This window comes from Miniopterus schreibersii (genome assembly GCF_964146895.1).
Source record: "Miniopterus schreibersii genome assembly, chromosome: 11".
In the NCBI taxonomy this organism is placed as follows: Eukaryota; Metazoa; Chordata; class Mammalia; order Chiroptera; family Miniopteridae; genus Miniopterus; species Miniopterus schreibersii.
Genome location: NC_138111.1, coordinates 4,130,591 through 4,138,328, shown reverse-complemented (window position 1 = coordinate 4,138,328; position 7,738 = coordinate 4,130,591).

The window sequence follows — 7,738 nt, the reverse complement described above, 5'->3', positions numbered from 1 at the left end:
GTGTCTTCTTTCTCCATTGCAGATAAGGGTTTTTAAGCTATCCCTGTTCCTGGTTTCTAACTGGTCCTGGGGTCAGTCTACCAGATACCAGTGTTTCCAAGTGAGTTGAGATTTGCTTTCTGCCCCGTGGGAGTCCGCAAAGCAGGTTTGCTCTTCATGAGCCGCCCGAGTCCCTCAAATCAAGCCCGTTGGTCTCGTTGCTTAAAGCCGTGATAGCCTTTCTAAGTAATCGCTGTTAACTACGGAGAGAGGGGTAATGAAACCTCCCACTCGGGAAAGAGCAGCCTCCAAAACCTCACACTGTACTCCCAGGTTAACTCAAAAAGCCGGAAAGCAGAACACAAGAGAGCATCTTTGTGACTCTGGATGAGACAAAGATTTCTTAGCTACGCCAGCAAAAGTGTGATCCATCAAAGAAAAATAATTCATACACTAGCCCAGGGGTGGGAAACGTCCAGCCCGCAGACCACATACAGGCCCACGAAATCATTTAGTCTGGCCCTGCCGAAGCACCCGCAGGCTGGACTCGAAATTTAATAAATCTAGGAGCTTTTTTCATAGCTAATTTTTAAGTTGATAATTCTGTATGGCCCTCGAATGATGTTATAAATATCCAAATGGTCTCTGGCAGAAAAAAGGTTCCCCACCCCTACAATAGACCATCAAAATATAAAACTTTTGCTCTTCAAAGGACATCATTAAGAAAATACAAAAAGACAAGAAACAAACTGGGAGGAAATATTTGCACTATATGTGTGTGTGTGTGTGTGTGTGTGTGTGTGTGTGTGTGTGTGTAAATATACATATCCAGAACATATAAATAAACTTTCAAAACTCAATGATAAGAAGAGAAACTACTCAAGAAAAAAATGAGCAAAAGATTTCCACACTTCGCCAAGGACCTGCGAGCGGTCAGTAGGCCCACGAGACAATGTGGGCGTCACCATCAGTCTCCAGGGAAAGGCAAACGGCAGCGAGCTACCACCTCGAACCCGCTAGGATGGCTCGAACCCCATTTTATAGAAATAGAATCATCCAGTTTCTAGAAGGTGGTAACACTTGGGGAGACAGAAGCAGGTTGGTGGCTGGCTGCCTGGGGCTGGGGCTGGGGCTGGGGCCTGGGGTGCAGGGACTGGCTACAAATAGGCACAGAGGACACTTGGGGTGATGCAAACCATCTTAAAACTGTATTGGAATGAGGGGTGCGTAACAATGTAAATTACAAAGGCCCATCGAACTTAATAGGGGTGAATTTATGGTGTGTAAATTACACTTCTGTAAACATTTTTTTAAATCTTCCACTCGAATGGTGGCGTTGCTATTGCACGTAATTCTGCCAAATTTTGCTCCCTGGATCTTGAGGTGCTCTTACTAGGGCACATTCAAAGGAAGAACAGTTACATCTTTCCAATAAATTAGACCTTTTGATCTTTAAGCAATGAATTATTTCCCAGTAGTTCTTTGTTGACTTAAAGGATATTTTTCTGATGTGAATATAGTTTCGGGAACTTTCTCTGGCTTAGTATTTGCATTAACTTTTCCTTTCTGTCTTTTGGTGCCTTTATGTGTTAGATACTACGTTTCTTAAAAAGAGCTATGGCTGGGTTCTGTCCTGTCTATCTGGACTGACACTATTAGCTTTTAACTAACATTGTGTTAGTGTCTGTATACTGTAGATGCCAATATAGTTGAACTGATTTCTACCATCTTATTTTGTCTTTTCTGTGTTTCTTTTTTCTCTCCTTTCCTGCCTTCTTTTGGATTATGAGTTTTTAAATTCTACTTTCCTCTCTGTTGGCTTAGAATTTATATACTCTTCTATTCCCTTAGTGGTTGCTTATCAAAGTCTATACTAAATTAATACTTTTACCTTCCTCTGGACCATCACAAGAACCTTTAGACCCACGCAATTCCAATTACTCCCCACCTAACTTGAAGGCCATTACACCTTCTATTTTTTGCAAGGTATACATGACATTTTATCACTCTATTTGTATCAATTTGCCTACATGGGTAACAATCTTTTTGATTTTTTCATGCCTAGTTCCATTCCCACTGTCCCCTCTGGGGGTTAATTTCCTTCTGCCTCAACTGTCTCCTTTAAAGCTTCCTCAAGCGTGAATTGTTTGTGGAACATTGTCTTGATTTTTATTTGCCCGTCACTGTCTTTATTTAGCCCCTTTTTGCTGGATTTTGAATTCTAGCCGGACAGTCCTTTGCTATCAGCATTTTGATGACATTATTTCTCTTTTGTTGAGTTCCTGTTGCGGCTGCTGAAAAGCGGGCTCTCCGCGTAACTGCCTCTGACGGTCAGCTAGGTTTTTCTCTCTGGCTCTTTTTCAAGGCTTCTGTGGTGTTCGGCATTTTTAACTAGGTATGGATTCCTTTTCTTTTTTAAATCTTGCTTGAGATTCATTAGGCTTCTTATATTGTTGGGTGGCTTTCTTTCGTTAGATCTGGAACAGTTTCAGCCTTAAGCCCCTTCAAATACTGCCCCTGACCCCATTCTCTCTATATATATATTTTTCCCGAAACTCCAGTTAGCAATATGTTCACCTTCTCACTCTGTCCGGCATGTTTTTTCATATTTCCCAGGTCTTTATCTCTCACTAGTGCAATTTCTTAATTTCTTTTGCCTCGTCTTCAGTTTACTAATTCCCTCTTTAGTTGTGTCTAAGCTGTTATTAAATTATCCTTTGATTTTCAATTCAAGTATTGTGTGTGTGTGTGTGTGAGTGATTTCTAGGAGTACGCTTGTTCTATGTTAATGTACTCAAGTCTCTTTTGTTTCTTCTATAAAATACATTTGTTCTATTTTCTGGGCCTTATATTTCTAATATCTGAATATTTTGTTCATCTGATCCTACTGTCCATTGTTCTGTTGCTTTCACTCACGATGCCTTGTTCCCTTGTGTATTTAGTGGAATGTTTGCTCTGAACTGCACATTTGCTATGGGACTTAGTAGAAAATTTCTGAGGCCTGAGAGCAAGACAGGGGCACTCCCAGTCTGAGAATCCTTTAAACTGAAATCCCCTGTCTGTGGCTTGGGGGTAATTGAGGGAGTGAATCAAGGCTTCACACCATGTGGGACAGCTTATAATGATGAATCCTTAGAAAACTGTTCCTCCTCACCTCAGCACCAGGGCTTGAAATGTGCAGTGTTCATGCAATGCCCAGCGGGCCGATGCATTTTCTGGTTGGCCTTGATGGTGAGGTGAAGCCCTTGGGAATCCCAGATTCATGGAGGTGGTCTTCTGTTGGACCTCCAACATGCCCAGGCTCTGTGCTTTGTCTTCCTCTGGACCCGAAGGAGCCAAAAAAATTAAAATAAATAAAAATGATGTTCTAGCTTACCTATGAGAATTGAAAAGTTTTAATTCTCCATATTCAAAAAGAGAAGACAGATTGTCCTTTGGCCATCGCAACTAGTAAATACCAGAGCCAGCTTTAAATCCAGCCCATAGCGTCGGGGACAGCTGGCTCCCCAAGGTCTGTGCCTTACAACAGTGGCCTCCCCAACTTCACAAACAACAAACTCAGCTTCCTGTTTCAGGGGTGGCTCAGCAACCAGATCCCCTCACCTCAAAGCCAAGCCAGCTTGGATGCGCCACGTTCCCCTCCGGGTCCCCTTTTCCCCATCCTGGCCTGAGGACTCTGCATTCCCAGCCGGCTCAAGACAGCATTCAGGACGGGCATCTTTTATTCTACCCAGAACTGGAGCTGCTTTTAGCGGGAGGGTCTGTGCAGGTTCTCAATTACCCATATCAATAGGAACAGAAACCTTGTACCCTTACTTTATAGATGAGGAAACTGAGGCACAAGGACATTGAATAACTCACTGCAGGTGACACAGCCAGTATATCACAGATACAAACATCAGAACCTGGACAGCCTGGCTCCGGGATCTATGCACTTAACCGCTGCCTTTTTTTTATTTAATTCTCACCTGAGGATATTTTTTTCATTGCTTTTCAGAGAGAGTGGAAGAGGGAGAGAGAGAGAGAAACATCGATGTGAAAGAGACACATTGATTGGTGGCCTCTCACATGCACCCGGACCAGGGTCAGGGATCGAGGCTGCAACCCAGGTGCATGGCCTTGGCTGGAATCGAATCTGGGACCCTTCGGTTTGCAGGCCGACGCTCTAACCACTGAGCAAAACTGCCAGGGCCGTCACTGCCATTCTCAACAACTGAGTCAGTGACAAGTGAATTCATTCACTCATTCATCCAACCTTTATTGACTTCTATATGCCAGGCCCTGTCTGCGACACTGGAGATCCTGTAGTGAATGAGACATGACATCGCCACCCTTGGAGCTTGCATTCCAGTGGGAGCAGTCGCAGGAGTGCTCGGAGCATAGCTACGGAGCCCTTCTCCACGGAGGCACAGGGAGGAACCCGCACAGGCTCTTCCTTGCAGGGGGCCTGGGCCCGCCCTGCCTATTCGGGCTGGGTCTCAAGCCGGGACCCCTCCTCTCAGTGCAGTGGCAGGAGTGAGCCCACTAAACCAGGGGACCGAGGCACAGAGAACTTTCGTGATTTGCCCAAGGTCCATGGCCGAGCTGACGTGTGGACACAAGCTGTTTCCCCTCCTTGCAAATGCTCCAACAGGACTGAGTGGAGAGTTCTGGGCCTAAGCCATGCGGATTCCCGGACATCCACAGTGACAGTAGCAGTCTGGCTTCTCGCTGCCAGTGACCCTGGTGGTCCCGATGAGGGAGTTACGAGCTAGCCCATTGGCTGCAGACAAACCTCTCAGCCCCGGTGTGCCTGGGGGGGGGGGGGGAGGTGGGGTGGTTGCTCAGGAAGCCACCACTTTGCCTACAACTCTGCAAGCCAAGAAGGTCTTGGTCTCATCCTGTTACCCCAAGGGTCGTGGGTCCCCGAAAGGGCCCACACCTGTGGCCTTTGGTCAGCAGAGCTGCCGGGGAGAGGGGAAATTTTCCAGTGTCATTCAGAGAACAGCTGGGCACAGCTGTGTCCTGAGGACACTGCCCCAGCCCCGCCTGGAACACAGGGTCAGACGCCATTCTCAGCATGGGCCCTGCTCCAGGAGGCCAGGCGGGGGGATGGCGTGTCCTGGGGCCTGGCTGGCCCCCTTCCCAGCCTCACAAAGCAGTCCCCCGCCCCCGCCGGCCCTTCGGGTGGGAGAACATCTCCAGCCCCAAACCAGAGGGCGGTGGAAGCTCCTCTGGGGGCCTCTCAAGCAGGGTGCCTTCTGTGGGGTGGAGACAGGGAGTCTGGCTGGAGGGGGCTGTGTGGTTTCTGGAACCCCAACCATGGTTTTCATTGACCTGCTCAGAAGCCACCACTGGCACCTGAGAACTTGATGAAAACTGTCCCCAGAATCCTGCACAGGGGCCACTGTGGTCTGAGCCATCCCTGAGCTGAGACCCTCCGCTCACGTAGCCTGTGCCCAGCAGGATGCTGGGGGCCGCGTCACCATTCACCCTGAGCTCGAATTCCAGCTTCGAAACTTCAGTGGCTTCATGCCACCGGCCACGTTGGGCTCCGCGGCCCCCAGCAGGCTGGCCTCACCTGCCCTCCGGGTCGCACCTCCTGTGAGGCCCCACCCCCAGCACCTGCTTTATGCCTCTGTGTGCGTGTGTTTGGGGGGTAGGTGTGTGTGGATGTGGAAGGGGTGCCCTCATGTCCCCTGCACCCCGACGCCTTCGTGTGTGCCTCTGCACCTGCCTGTTAAAATCCTGCTCATCCTGCGAGACCTGGAGCAACCCCCAGCATGCATCGCCTCCCCCAGAGCCCCCAAACCGCGCCTCCCCTGCCCCCGCCCCGCCCTCGGGGGCCCCTCCAGCTCCCAGCCCTGTGGTCGGCGCCACCCCATCAGCGCATGATGGACAGAGAGCTTTCTGATGTTTTTAGTGATTTTCAGTTTACTTTTCACCACCTGAGCAACACGCAGGCAGCGATTCTAGGTTTGTTCAAAACAACCACCCGACTTTTTCAAAATGCCCCCGTGAGTGTTGCCCGGCCGGGGGTGGCTCAGCGGTTGAGCGTTGACCTGGGATCCAGGCGATCAGGGTTTGGTTCCCGGTCAGGGCACATGCCCGGGTTGGGGCTGCAGCCGATCAATGACTCTCTCATCATTGATGTTTCTATCTCTCTCTCTCTCCCTCTCCTTTCCTCTCTCTGAAGTCAATAAAGATATATTAAAAAAAAAAAAAAATTCAACCGTGCTGACCAACAAGAAGCCCATTCGAACCCCCCGAAATCGTGGACCTTGTTTTCCGGGACACTGGCGGAGGGCCGCAGTGACAGTGTGCTCCGTATGTGAGCTGATTCTTCTCAGACAGCCCCTCCTGGGGGGGGGGGGGGCGGTGCTGTTATCCCCCTGGATTACCCCTGAGGGGCGGGAAGTGCAGAGGCGCCAGTGTGCCCAAGGTCAAGGCCAGTGACCGGACAGGACTTGGCCCCGGGCAGCGGCTCGGAGCCCAGGAGCCCGCGGTGTCCCTGCTGAGCACACGACGCGTTTGCTCCGCTGACTGGGCCTCTTTCACAACCTCCCGGCCCACCTGCAATGTCTCTCAAACACCTTCCTAGGTCAGGGGCCCTGTGTCCTTTCCCAAGTCTGTCACCTCCCAGACCACCGGGTCAGTCCAGCCGAGACGGGGCGGCCGGGAGCTCCGGGAGGGGCCGTCCAGGAGGCCGCGCCCGGGCTGTGGCCGGGCCCCAGGAACCCTTCCCGGAGGCCAGGCGGCTGCTCCGCCCCAGCCGCCTGGCGGAGTCGGGATCTCAGCTCCCGACGACGGGGGACAGGCCAAGTCGGCTGGGGCTCAGCTTCCCAGAGGCCAGGGGCCTGTTCCAGGTCTGTGCGTCTGCGGCCCAGGCCAGCCAGCTGGGGGGAGCGCCGGGAGGCCCCGCACAGTGGGGGTGCTGCCCTCGACCTTAGGCAGCCGCTGAGGAAGCCGAAGCGCGAGGCGCTCAGGGCAGAGCCGGGGAGGCGCCAGACCCGGGACCAGTGGCCCCTGAGCCCCAGGTATCAGGCAGCTGAGCCTTACAGTGGCCCCCCCGCCGTCACCTGGGAGCTGTCCAGGCAGAGGTGTGAGCCCCTTGTTTCAAAAGCGTCTGGGAACGTTTCTGAAGCCAGTGTCTCTGAACTGAAGGCCACCCACCTGGCCTTTCAGGGACCAGACCCCAAGCTCGGAGTTCTTGCCTCAGATGCATTCTGGCTGGACTTTGACAAAGAAGGAGGGACGATTGCCATGGCTGGTGGGGACACTCTGGGAAAGGGTTGAGGGGCACCCAACTGTTACTCTGATAAGAGTCTGGTGGAACGGGAAGAAGGCGAGGAAGGAGAGGGCCCTTCCGTCCTTGACAGCTCAGGGTGCAGCTGGAGGGGCCTCTGTGAAGTCGACCTCACCCATAGGTGGAAATCGGAGCCCAGCAGCCACAGGCACATGGACACACAGGCACACACGCCGGAGCCCCGCGTGCTTCTGCCCCTGAGATTGCAGCCACAGCTCAAAACACACATGGTTGTCCAGGGTGACAGGACCACCTGAAAGCCAGGCCCAGGCCATGTAGGCACAAGGACATGAGACAGACCCCCGGGCACACATATGGCCTCCAAAATTTCACCTCATGCCCAGGCCAGCCCTGAGTGCCCAAGACTGGGCACACACATCCCTGCCCCCCAGCTGACTGCTCCCCCTTGACACGTGCTCAGTCTCTGGCTCCAGCCGCACCTGCTGGGTGAGCCCCTCTCCCACCCAACACCAC